An 11,431-nucleotide genomic window follows, 5' to 3' on the forward strand; every position below is an offset into this window, starting at 1 on the left:
GCAAAATAGGGAGACCCTATCTTTACAAAATATACAAAATTTAGCCAGGCATGGTCGCTCACGCATATAGTCCCAGCTATTCAGGAGGCTGAAGTGGGAGTATCACATGAGCTTGGGAGGTCAAGGCTGCAGTGAGCCATGATGGTACCACTGCACTTCAGCCTGGGTGACAGAATGAGACCGAGTCTCAAAAAAAGAAAAAAGAAAGAAAGTAAAGAAAAAAACCCCAGTTAACATTATACTAAACGGTAAAAGACTGGAAGCTTTCCTCCTAAGATCAGGAACAAGACAGGGAAATCTGTTGTTACCACTTTCATTCAGCATTGTACAGGAAGTTCTAGCCTGGACAATCAGATAAGAAAGAAAAATAAATAAATAAATGGTATCCATATTGGAAAATAAGTAAAACTGTCTCTATTTACAGATGGCATGATCTTATATACAAAACTCAAAAGAATTACTATAAAACTATGGGAACGAATAAGGGGTTCAGCAAAGTCACACAATATAAGGTGACAGAAAAGTTGTATATGTACATGCTAGGCAATAAACGTGAAAATTAAATTTAAATACAATTTCATCTGCAACAGCAGCCAAAAAAACAAATAAAATAAATTTAACCAGGAAACTGAAAGCCTTGACACTGATAACGACAAACACTGCGCAAAAAAGACAAACTAAATAAGACAAAAGACATCCCATGTTAATGGTTTGGAAGACTTAATATTTTTAAAACAGAAATATTACCCAAAGGGATTTAGAAATTCAATGCAATCTCTATTAAAATTCCAATGGCCTTTTTTTTTTTTTTTTACAGAAATAGATCCTCAGTTTCATATGGAATTGCAAGGGGTCCTGAATAGCCAAAAAAACGCTGGAAACCACAAAGTCAGAAAATTCACACATCATTTTTTTTTAAATTTACTTATTTTTACTTTTCTTTCTTTTTTTTGAGACAGTTTCACTTTGCCACCCAGGCTGGAGGGCAATAGTTCGATCTCAGCTCACTGCAACCTCCCCCTACTGGATTCAAGCGATTCTCCTGCCTCAGCCTCCCAACTAGCTGGGATTACAGGTGCCCGCCACCACGCCCAGCTAATTTTTGTATATTTAGTAGAGATGGTGTTTCACCATGTTGACCAAGCTGGTCTTGAACTCCTGACCTCAGGTGATCAGCCCACCTCGGCCTCCCAAAGTGCTGGGATTACAGGCGTGAGCCACCATACCCAGCCCACACATCTCAATTTCAAAATGTACTATGAAGCTGAAATAATCAAATCGGCACATGGTACCTGGCACAAAGATAGCTATATGAATCAACAGAATCAAACCAAGAATCCAAGGAAAAAAACCCAGACATTTGTGGTCAACTGATTTTCAACAAGGATGGCAGGACCACTAAATCAGGAAATAATGGTCTCTTCAACAGATGAGGATGGGACAAGTAGATTGACACATCCAAAAAAGTGGGGCCCCCCCCCAGCAGGGCACGGTGGCTCACGCCTGTGATGCCAGCACTTTGGGAAGCCAAATGGATGGATCACTTGAGGCCAGGAGTTTGAGACCAGCCTGGCCAATGTTGTGAAACCCCATCTCTACTAAAAATACAAAAATTGTCTGAATGTAATAGCACATGCCTATAATCCCAGCTACTCGGGAGACCGAGGCATAAGAATCGCTTGAACCTGGGAGGTGGAGGTTGCAGTGACCTGAGACTGGGCCACTGCACTCCAGCCTGAGTGACAGAGTGAGACTGTCTCAAAAAAAAAAGTGGACCTCTATCTCACACCATGTAAAAATATGGACCAACAACTGAAAATAAGAACTAAAACCACAGAACTCTTAGAAGAAAGAATGGAGTATATCTTCAATCCTTGGATTTGTCAATGTAGATATGACACAAAAAGCCTGTGTAACAAATGAAAAGAGCAGATAAATCATACTGTAAAATTAAAACTTTTCATGCATCCAAAGGATATTATCAAGAAAGTGAAAACACAGTAAACAAAAGTATTTGTAAACCATATATCTGATAAACATTTAGTAACCAAACACACAAAGAACTCTTTCGATAACAAACAATACAATTTAAAAAGAGACAAAGAACTTCAGTAGGTATTCTCCAAAGAGAATATACAAATGGCCAATGAGCACCAGCCACAAGCTGCACATTGCCACCTGTACTTCTGACCAAACAGCTATAAATCAGGGTTCCCACAACCCCCTCCTCATGTTCAATAATTTGCAAGAATGGCTCACAGAAACTCAGGGAAACACTTTACTTATTTATGCCTATGAAAAGATGTTCAACATCTTACCTACCAAGGAAATGAAAATCTAACTCTCAATGTGATACCACTTCATACCCACTAAGATAGCGAAAATTTTAAAAAGAAAAGAAAATGGCCAAGTTTTGGCAAAGATGTAGAGAAATTGAAAAATTGGATTATAAAATGGTGTAGTCACTTTGGGAAACAATTTGGCAGTTCCTCAAACTGTTAAACAAGAGTTACCACTTGAGCTGTTTTCTAACACTTCTGACACCACATGTGGAAGTGTTTTTCCATACCAATAACCAGTTCTCCAACTTTCCAGACACCATGTGAGTGCCCTATAATTCAATTCAATTCTGACACTAACTGCCCAGAGTTAATGTCAGACTCCACTGGCTCAGTTTTACAAGACTGTCCTCACTTCAGTCACCAGCCACAAGCTGCACATTGCCACCTGTACTTCTGATCAAACAGCTATAAATCAGGGTTCCCACAACCCCCTCCTCATGTTCAATAATTTGCAAGAATGGCTCACAGAAACTCAGGGAAACACTTTACTTATTTATGCCTATCAGCTCATTATAAAGGATATAAATAAACAACCAAATCAAAAGGCACAAGGGTGAGGCCCAGATAGGTTCTAAGTATATGAGCCTCTGTACCACGAGGTTGAAGCAACACCTTCCCAGCACAAGGACGAATTCACCAACCCAGAACCTCTCTGAAACCCACTGTTTAGAAGTTTTTATGGAGGTCCCATTTCATATGCATGATTGATTATATCACCTGCCACTGACTGTTAACTGCACTCAATATCCAGTCCTCACCACCACCTCACCCATCCAGGGGTGGGGCTGCAAGTTCCAATTCTCTAACCCACACAGTTGGTTCTTCTGGCAACCGGCTTCCATCCTGAAGTTGTCTAGGGGCCTACCAAGAATCACTTTTTAGCATAAATTCAGATGTGACTGAAAAAGACTTACTATGAATATCTAAATATGCTCTATTACCTCTATCATTCAGAAAGCTCCAAGGATCTTTGAGGTTCTGGGCTAGGAACCACAGACAAAGACCAAATATATATTTCTTATTGTATAATATCATGCTCAGCAATTCCAACTCCTACTCCTAGGTATATACATAAGAGAAATGAAAATATGCCCACACAAAAACTCGTACATGAATATTCACACCAGCATTATTCACAATAGCCAAAAAGGAGAAACAATTTAGATGTTCAGCTGATAAACGGATAAATGCAATGTGGTATATCCAGATGAGAGTACTGTTTTGCAATGAAAAGAAATGAAGTACTAATATATCCTTCAATATGGATGAACCTTGAAAACATGCTAAGTGAAGGAAGGCAGTTACAAAAGATCATATATATGATTTCATTTATATGAAATATCCAGAAATCTGAAATATCAAGAGAGACAGAAAGTAGATTCATGGTGGGGTGGGGGGGGTGGGTAGGGGGGTAGTGAGTGACTACTAATGGGGAACAGGTTTTTTTGGGAAAGTAATGAAAGTGTTCTAAAACTGATTGTGGTGATGGCTGTACAACTCTGTATATACAGACTGTCCCCAACATACAATGTTTCAACTTGGGATTTTTCAACTTTACAATGGTATCCATATAATCATTCTGTTTTTCACTTTCAGTAAAGTATTCAATAAATTACATGAGATATTCAACACTTTATTACAAAATAAACTTTGTGTTAGAGGATTCTGTAGGCTAACGTAAGTGTTCTGAGCATGTTTACAGTAGACAAGGCTAAATATGATGTTAGGTGCATTAAATGCATTTTCCACTTACAATATTTTCAAATTACTATGGGTTTATCAGGATGTAACTGTTGTAAGTAGAGAAGAATCTGTACTAAAAACCAATGAGGTTGGGTGTGACAGCTCATGTGTGTAATCCCAGGACTTTGGGAAACCAAAGCGAAGAAGGTGGATCACTTGAGCCCAGGAGATTAAGACCAGTGTGGGCAATATGGTAAAACCCCATCTCTACAAAAAATTAGCTGGGCATGGTGGCACATACCCATAGCCCCAGCTACTCAGGAGGCTGAAGTGGGAGGATGATCTGAGCCTGGGAAGTCAAGCTGCAGTGAGCTATGACCACACCACTGCACTCCAGCCTGGGCGACAGAGTGTGACTCTGTCTCAAAAAAAAGAAATTGAGTTACACAGACCAATGAATACATACATACATACATATCAATGCATTGTACAATTTAAAAGGGTGAATTTTATGGGTACATAAATTATATTTCAATAAAGCTGTTTTAAAAAAGAAAAGCAGGTTCAAGTCTTTGCCATGTTAAAAAACTCTCTCAACCCTTTATCACCCTCTGCTACCACTTCTTTCTGTTCTCCCCTTCATAGCTAAAATTGATTTTAAATAATCTATGTAGGCTTCTCCACTCTCTAACCTCAACTCCATGAAATCTAGCTCCTCCCCCAACCATTCTATCAAAACTGTTCTCACATAGGCATCAAACTGAATAACCTCCTCAATATCAAATCAACACTCTCAATAATCTTTGTTTGCTCAACTTTTAAAGCATTTAAAGTATAGCTTTCCTTTATTTAGGCCAGGGTCTCACTCTGTCACCCCATGCTGCAATGCAGTGGCACAATCAGCTCACTGCAGCCTCAACCTCCCAGGATCAAGTGATCATCCCACTTCTGCATCCTGAGTAGCTGCGACCACAGGTATGCACCACCACCACCCCTGGCTAATTGTCTTTTTTTTTTTTTTTTTTTTGCAAAGACACCACTCTCCCTATGTTGCCCATACTGGTCTCAAACTCTCTGGCTCAAGCAATCCTCCCACCTCAGCTTCCCAAAGTGCTGGGATAACAGGCATGAGCTACCGTGTGGAGGCTTTCCTTTTTTAAAAAAAAATATTAACATATTTTTTCTTGAGAGTTGATTGTGAAGTATAACTTCCTTTAAAAATGATGCCAGGCCAATGCGGTGGCTGACACCTGTAATCTACCACTTTGGAAGGCCAAGGCAGGCAGATCGCTAGAGCCCAGGAGTTCAAGACCAGCCTGGGCAACATGGCAAAATCCCATCCCTACCAAAAATAAAAGAAAACCGGCCAGGTGTGGTGGTATATGCCTGCAGTCCCAGCTACTCAGGAGGCTGAAGCAGGAGGATGACTTGAGCCCAAGATGTGGAGGTTGGTGAGTTGTGATGGTGCCAGATCCCATTTTAATTTCTATGACATTTTCTCATGATTTGTCTACATCTCTAAACACAGGAATTTCCTTTTCCAGCTCTTCTTCTATCTGGCTTTAAAAGTTCTTCACGGCCTATTTCCAGAATTATTTTATGTCGACAAACTCTAACTTGGTGTTATCTAAATCAAAGAATTCAGATACCGGTTGGGCGAGATGGCTCACACCTGTAACCCCTGCACTTTGCAAGGCTGAGATGGGCAGATCATAAGGTCAGGAGATCAAGACCATCCTGGCCAACATGGTGAAACTGTGTCTACTAAAAATACAAAAAATTTGATTTGCCAGGCGTGGTGGTGCATGTCTGTAGTCCCAGCTATTCGGGAGGCCGAGGCTGGAGGATCGCTTGAGTCCAGGAGTTCTGGGCTGTAGTGCACTATGCCAATCGGGTGTCCCCACTAAGTTCGGCATCAATATGGTGACCTCCCAGGAGCGGGGGACCACCAGGTTGCCTAAGGAGGGGTGAACCAGCCCAGGTCAGAAACGGAGCAGGTCAAAACTCCTGTCCTGATCAGTAGTGGGATTGCGCCTGTGAATAGCCACTGCACTCCAGCCTGGGCAACATAGCGAGACCCTGTCTCTTAAAAAAAAAATATATATATATATATACAAAAAATTAGCTGGGTGTGGTAGTGTGTGCCTGTAATCCCAGCTACTCCGGAGGCTGAGGCAGAAGAATCGCTTGAACACAGCAGGTAGAGATTGCAGTGAGTCGAGACTGTGCCACCGCACTCCAGCCTGGTGACAGAGTGAGACTTCATCTCAAAAAAAAAAAAAAAGAATTTAGATACCACTCATAATATAGCCTGTTACTTTGTACTTCAAATCCACATTCACAATCCCACAGCAAATGATTTCATCTAGATGTTTCACAGGTAACTTCCACTAAATATGTTCAGAAGCTAAAATAATGTTTCTCCTCAAATTTGCTTCTTTCTGAATTCTGTCTCAGTATATTTTGCCATTGTCTATTCAATCAGCCAAATTAAAATCCAAGTCATCTTATTCTATCATTTTCCCTCACTCCCCATATCCAATTGTTGCTGAATTCTATGAATTCTACTTTCTAAATATTTCTATTAACCTCCTCTTCCATATTCCCTCTAACACTGCCTTAGTCTGGACCCTTATTTCTCACTTCAATTATTGTAAAAATCTCCTAACCAGTCTTTCTGCATCCATTCTTACCTTCTCTCCATCCCTTCTGAAATTCTTACTCTGTAATTCCATAATGATCTTTCTAAAATGAAAATCTTGGCCAGGAATGGTGGCTTCCATCTCTAATCCCAGCACTTTGGGAGGCTGAGGCGTGTGGATTGCCTGAGCTCAAAGTTCAAGACCAACCTGGGTGACATAGCAAAACCCCATCTCTACAAAAAATTAGCCAGGTGTGGTGGTATACACTTGTGGTCCCAGCTACTCGTGAGGCTGAGGTGGGAGGATCACTGGAGCCTGAGAAGTTGAGGCTGCAGTAAACCCTGATGGAGTGCAATGAGTGCCATGGCATTTCTTCCTGAGTGACAGACTGAGACCTTCTCTCAAAAGAAATTTAAAAATTAAAAAATAAAATAAAAATCATATCCTGTCTCTTTTCTCATTAAAATACATAAACCCTATTATTATCTATAGGAAAAAATGGTAAGGTCCTTGGAATGGCATGCAATACTTTTGAAGATCTGTGCAACCTCATCTTCTGCTACTTACCACCACAACTAATGCTACAGCTACAGTAAACAAATTTCCATTCTCAAAAGTGTTCCATGTTCTTTCTTTTTTTTGTCTTTTTCTTTTTTCCTTTTTGTGGAGAACAGGGTCTCACTATATTGCTCAGGCAGGTCTCAAACTCCTGGGCTCAAGCTATCCTCCTGCCTCCACCTCCCTAAAGCTGGGAATACAGGTGTGAGCCGCTGCATCCAGTGTTCCATGTTCTTTCTCACCTATATGTCTCTGTCTACATTTCCCTCTCCAAGTTCCTTCCCCACCCCAGCCCCAGCCCCCTAATTTCTGCATCGGTCATGAGTAAGCCTGCTTTAAGCTTAAGGACATAAAGTATACAGTACCGAATATAGCGCCAGACATATAGCAGAGGGTTAAAAATGGGCTGAGTTGACTTAGGTTTTTTTCTTCGTCCTCTCAATGACTTCTATTTGCTTATAAGATAAAACTGCAATTACTTCGATGTCTGCAAGACTATCCACAATTTGCTCTGCCTGTCTCCCCAGTTTCAGGTCTTGCCACCACTCTGTATTATATTTGCTATTTTTGCAGATGCTACTCTGTAATTTTACACTCCCATGCTTTTTCTCACACTGCTCCTTCTACCTAAATGCCCATTCTTTCTATGCCTGTACACTTGTTATTTTCATCACCTTCTATATATATAGTTTTTCCTTACAGCTTCCCCCTTCTTCAGTTCTCCTTTTCTTCATTTTAAGAAACTGAACACTAACTCCTTAGAACATCTACTATACCCTCATCTGTTCTTCAATCAATACAAGCTTGTACTTGTTGACAATTAAAGAGAGAAGGTTCAACTACCCTAAAGGCAGGGACATTGCCTTATCTATCTTTAAGTCCTCTTGCCTGGTCACAATAGTTTCTACATAGCAATTCCTGTATTCTAAATAATCTGCATTTTTCCTCATTCCCTCTTACATATACTAAGTTTCTATAGGGATCTTCTTTCAAAACACAAAGCACATTCTTTTAGGTTACATTCTTGGCCCGATTTCTTCTTGCCAAGCAAACAACCATGTAACTATAACTGTACAAATTAAAGTTACTATGCACTTTCTGATACCATTTTCCATTCTAAATTAGGGGAGAAATTCATATTTTGAAGAGATAGCAAACTAAGTTGTATTACATTGTTTCAAGTTACCTTGTTTAAAGAGTTACTTCTCAAAAGCTACTGTTAACTAACCTACCCCACTCATCTACCAGATACTCTGAATGAAAAGTGAGAACCATTCTACTGACCTTCCAACCCTTATTACCACCACTCCAGCTTACAGTAATTATTCATTATCAGAAAGACAGAAAGGAGTTATCAAATCACCAAAATAACTCTAAAAACAGAAAGTGATCTTTCTTATTCACAGTCCCATTTATTCATTTAGAAGTGCTGCCTCTCTGAGCACCAAATCAAAACCTTATCACAAGTTCAGTATTTCGTGAATAACTGCCAAGTACGATGGAATGCTCCCCAAAGTATTGCAGCATTAGAACATGACCACTCTACTAAATAAAAAATCCAGCGAAAGCTTTTCTAACAAGGCTGGATGGTGCGCTAACTAAACGACCAAACGGCTGCACTTCCTGTACATGCACGTTCAAAATACCTCGAATTAACACTAGGGATCTTGAAGAACTGTACTAGGCCTTGCTCAAGAGGAAGAAGGCTATGTAACACTGAATCCCAAAACTTGAAACAGCAGGATTACTTCAGGGAAGTCGGAGGTGTGAAATAATTCTGTAAAACCTGTTTCACTCTCACAACGACCAGTTTTCTAAAAAGAGAGAGAAAGCTGACCTCAATTAAGAGCATTTTGGCAGAGACATGAGTTTTGAAAGAATTCTCAACTCCAGATCCGTCCCTTCATTCCAAATGAAACCTGAAGGAAGGACCGCAGCACCCAAGGGCGCTCACTGCTCAGTGACAGCGGAGAGCGACACCAGGAGCCTGTCCTGGTTTCCTGGGAAAACCCCAAAGCCCGGCCACTATGCCGGGCACGACCCACCAGCCGTGAGGGCTGGGTCCCCTGGTCTCCGTCCAGGCGTCCCCAAAAGCTCCCCCGAGGCCTGGAGACTCCGAGGGAGACTCAGCTACTAACTCTCCGCCCCCGGCCCCCGAGAGCACCACAAACGTGGATGCCGCGAAGGGAGGCCCTTCGGCCAGAGGGAGCGACGAACGGCCAGGAGGGCGAGAACTGGGACGAAGTCTTCCCGGGAGGAACCGACGCCGGGGGCAGCCACGCCCACCACCCCCAACTTCAAATTCCAGCGCGGCGAGCGCCGAGCCCCACACGCTGCCTGACAGACGAGGGCGCGAGGCCGGCGCCGGAGAGGGCTCCTCGGGCATGCCAGGGGCATCGCCGCGACCCTCGCACGCGACAGCTCCCTGTGACTAACCTGTACCTGCCGCCGCGCGACCGCCCGCCCCGCCGCAGCCGCCACCTCTTCGTGCTCACGCTGCTGCCGCAGCCACTGCAGCCGCCTCCTGCGCTGCGCCCCAGGCCGGCCTCGAGCGCCCCATTCCCACCCCGCCCAGCCTCCGCCTGTTTACAATGATTGGGACGGAACGAGACGAGCCGGTCCAGCGCGCACGCGCACTCCCTCCTCCCGCCGCAGCCGGCTTCCCGGGTCCTCCTCTCAGCTCTGACGGCTGAATCCGTCAAGGGCAGGCGCCCTGTGCCCTCGCGCGGGGTGCACTGGGAGGCGTAGTTCTTCAGACCCCGGCGTCCAGTCAGCCAGAAGGCCTCTCTCCAAGGAAGAAAACTACAACACCCAGGAGGCACCGCACCGCCTTCGTCCTGGCTCGTTGAGCTGACAGACTGAGGGAGAGCGCGAGAGAACGCGCCGAGCGCTAGTGCTCTGCAGGCGCCTGCGCAGTCGCTGGCCTTGCAGGACCCCAGGACGGACGCCTACCCCTGTGTATTGCTGGCGAGGGTGGTTTGCGGGCATCTCCTGCCACAGCCTTGAGGACAGAAAGAGCTTTCCTCTCCACGCTCTGGTCAGCCTGCGCCTCAGCTACCAAAGTTGAGAGCTTTCTTTGTGCCGGCGTGTTTCAGTCGTTCCAACCAGTTAAACCAGCCTGGGGGCCGTCCGGCCTGCCGCTGGGTGGGGCAGCTGCCCCGCCTTCGACTGGGTGTGGGGTTGGGGGAAGGAGCGTCTTAGGCCTGTAGGGAGAGACGGGAATAAAGCTCGGTCGGGAGCATCCACAGAATTTCTGAAGCGGGTGTTGGCTCCTGCGGGGACTTGGAATAGACGGCCCTTCCCTGTCACTCGCATTCCTACTTGCAGGACTCTCTGGAAAATCGTTGTCCAATAGATTGGCAGCTGCTATCCATCTTGCTCTCTTGCTCCCACACCGGCTTTTCTCAAAGCAGGCAGTAAATTTGTCCCTAGTACTCTGCGCTCCCTACCCATCAAAGTTCAACCTCAGGGGTCTTAACACAGGGGCCTTCCACGAGTGGATACGGGATAGTCTTTGGCTTTCGGGGCCACTCGCAGTAGAACAGTCTCCTCTGATCTCTGGGTTGGACAGGTAAGCATGGCAGTGATAATTTCCTGCCTGTGGCAGCACTGATTGGGCCGCAGAGGGGGAGCAGGGGGAGATTTTTGCTGAGGCAGTTGCTGATGGACATGTTTCCTGCATCATCAAGTGGCCTACCCAAAGATGAGGGTGTGATAGAGAAGAAATGAGAAATGGAAAGGGAGAAAGAGCTGGCAGAATGAAGACTGTGCTTTTATTTGTTTTTTTGCAGCTCTTTAAGTGCTGTGAGCATGTGAGCCTCAGTGGGTGAGCCCACTAATTCATTCATTATTTGGAGCCAATATGTGTGGATGTAGCATATATTTGTTGACTGCCTCTTGAGCATTTATTCCTCCCATTTTAGCCTCACCACCATTCCATCTAGCAACAGAGATGGTCACAAACCCAATCAGAAACAATGAACCCACAAAGACTTGGGCTGGGGCTTCTAGTAAACTGTAGCTCCTTGCTCCTCTAGTATGGTGTAAGTATATGACGTCTAGAAATATGGCAACCATTTTCCTCCTATAAGGAGAAACCCTAGAGAGATGAGAGTTTAGAGGGAAGGCAGCAGTAGAGCCTGAGGTTGAAGTCAGTACTGTCAAATGGGTGCGGGAAAGATGGAGAAGAACCTTGTGTTTGAGGCC

General features: G+C 44.0%; 1 protein-coding gene across 4 annotated transcripts in view; it reads right to left on the reverse strand.

The window, feature by feature from the left end:
- Positions 1–10,308, reverse strand: part of RALBP1 (ralA binding protein 1) — a 64,482-nt gene extending 54,174 nt beyond the window's left edge. The window contains exon 1 of one of the 4 annotated variants that reach the window (XM_017963862.3): positions 10,178–10,308. The gene's annotated coding sequence lies outside the window, so the exon portion shown is untranslated. Of the gene's footprint in view, positions 1–9,661; positions 9,843–10,177 lie in introns of those variants that run through there. The other 3 variants (XM_035270564.3, XM_017963863.3, XM_002757053.5) reach the window with 3 other exon arrangements.
- Between the last annotated feature and the right edge of the window lie 1,123 nt (positions 10,309–11,431).

Source organism: Callithrix jacchus, chromosome 13, assembly GCF_049354715.1.
Source record: "Callithrix jacchus isolate 240 chromosome 13, calJac240_pri, whole genome shotgun sequence".
NCBI lineage: Eukaryota > Metazoa > Chordata > Mammalia > Primates > Cebidae > Callithrix > Callithrix jacchus.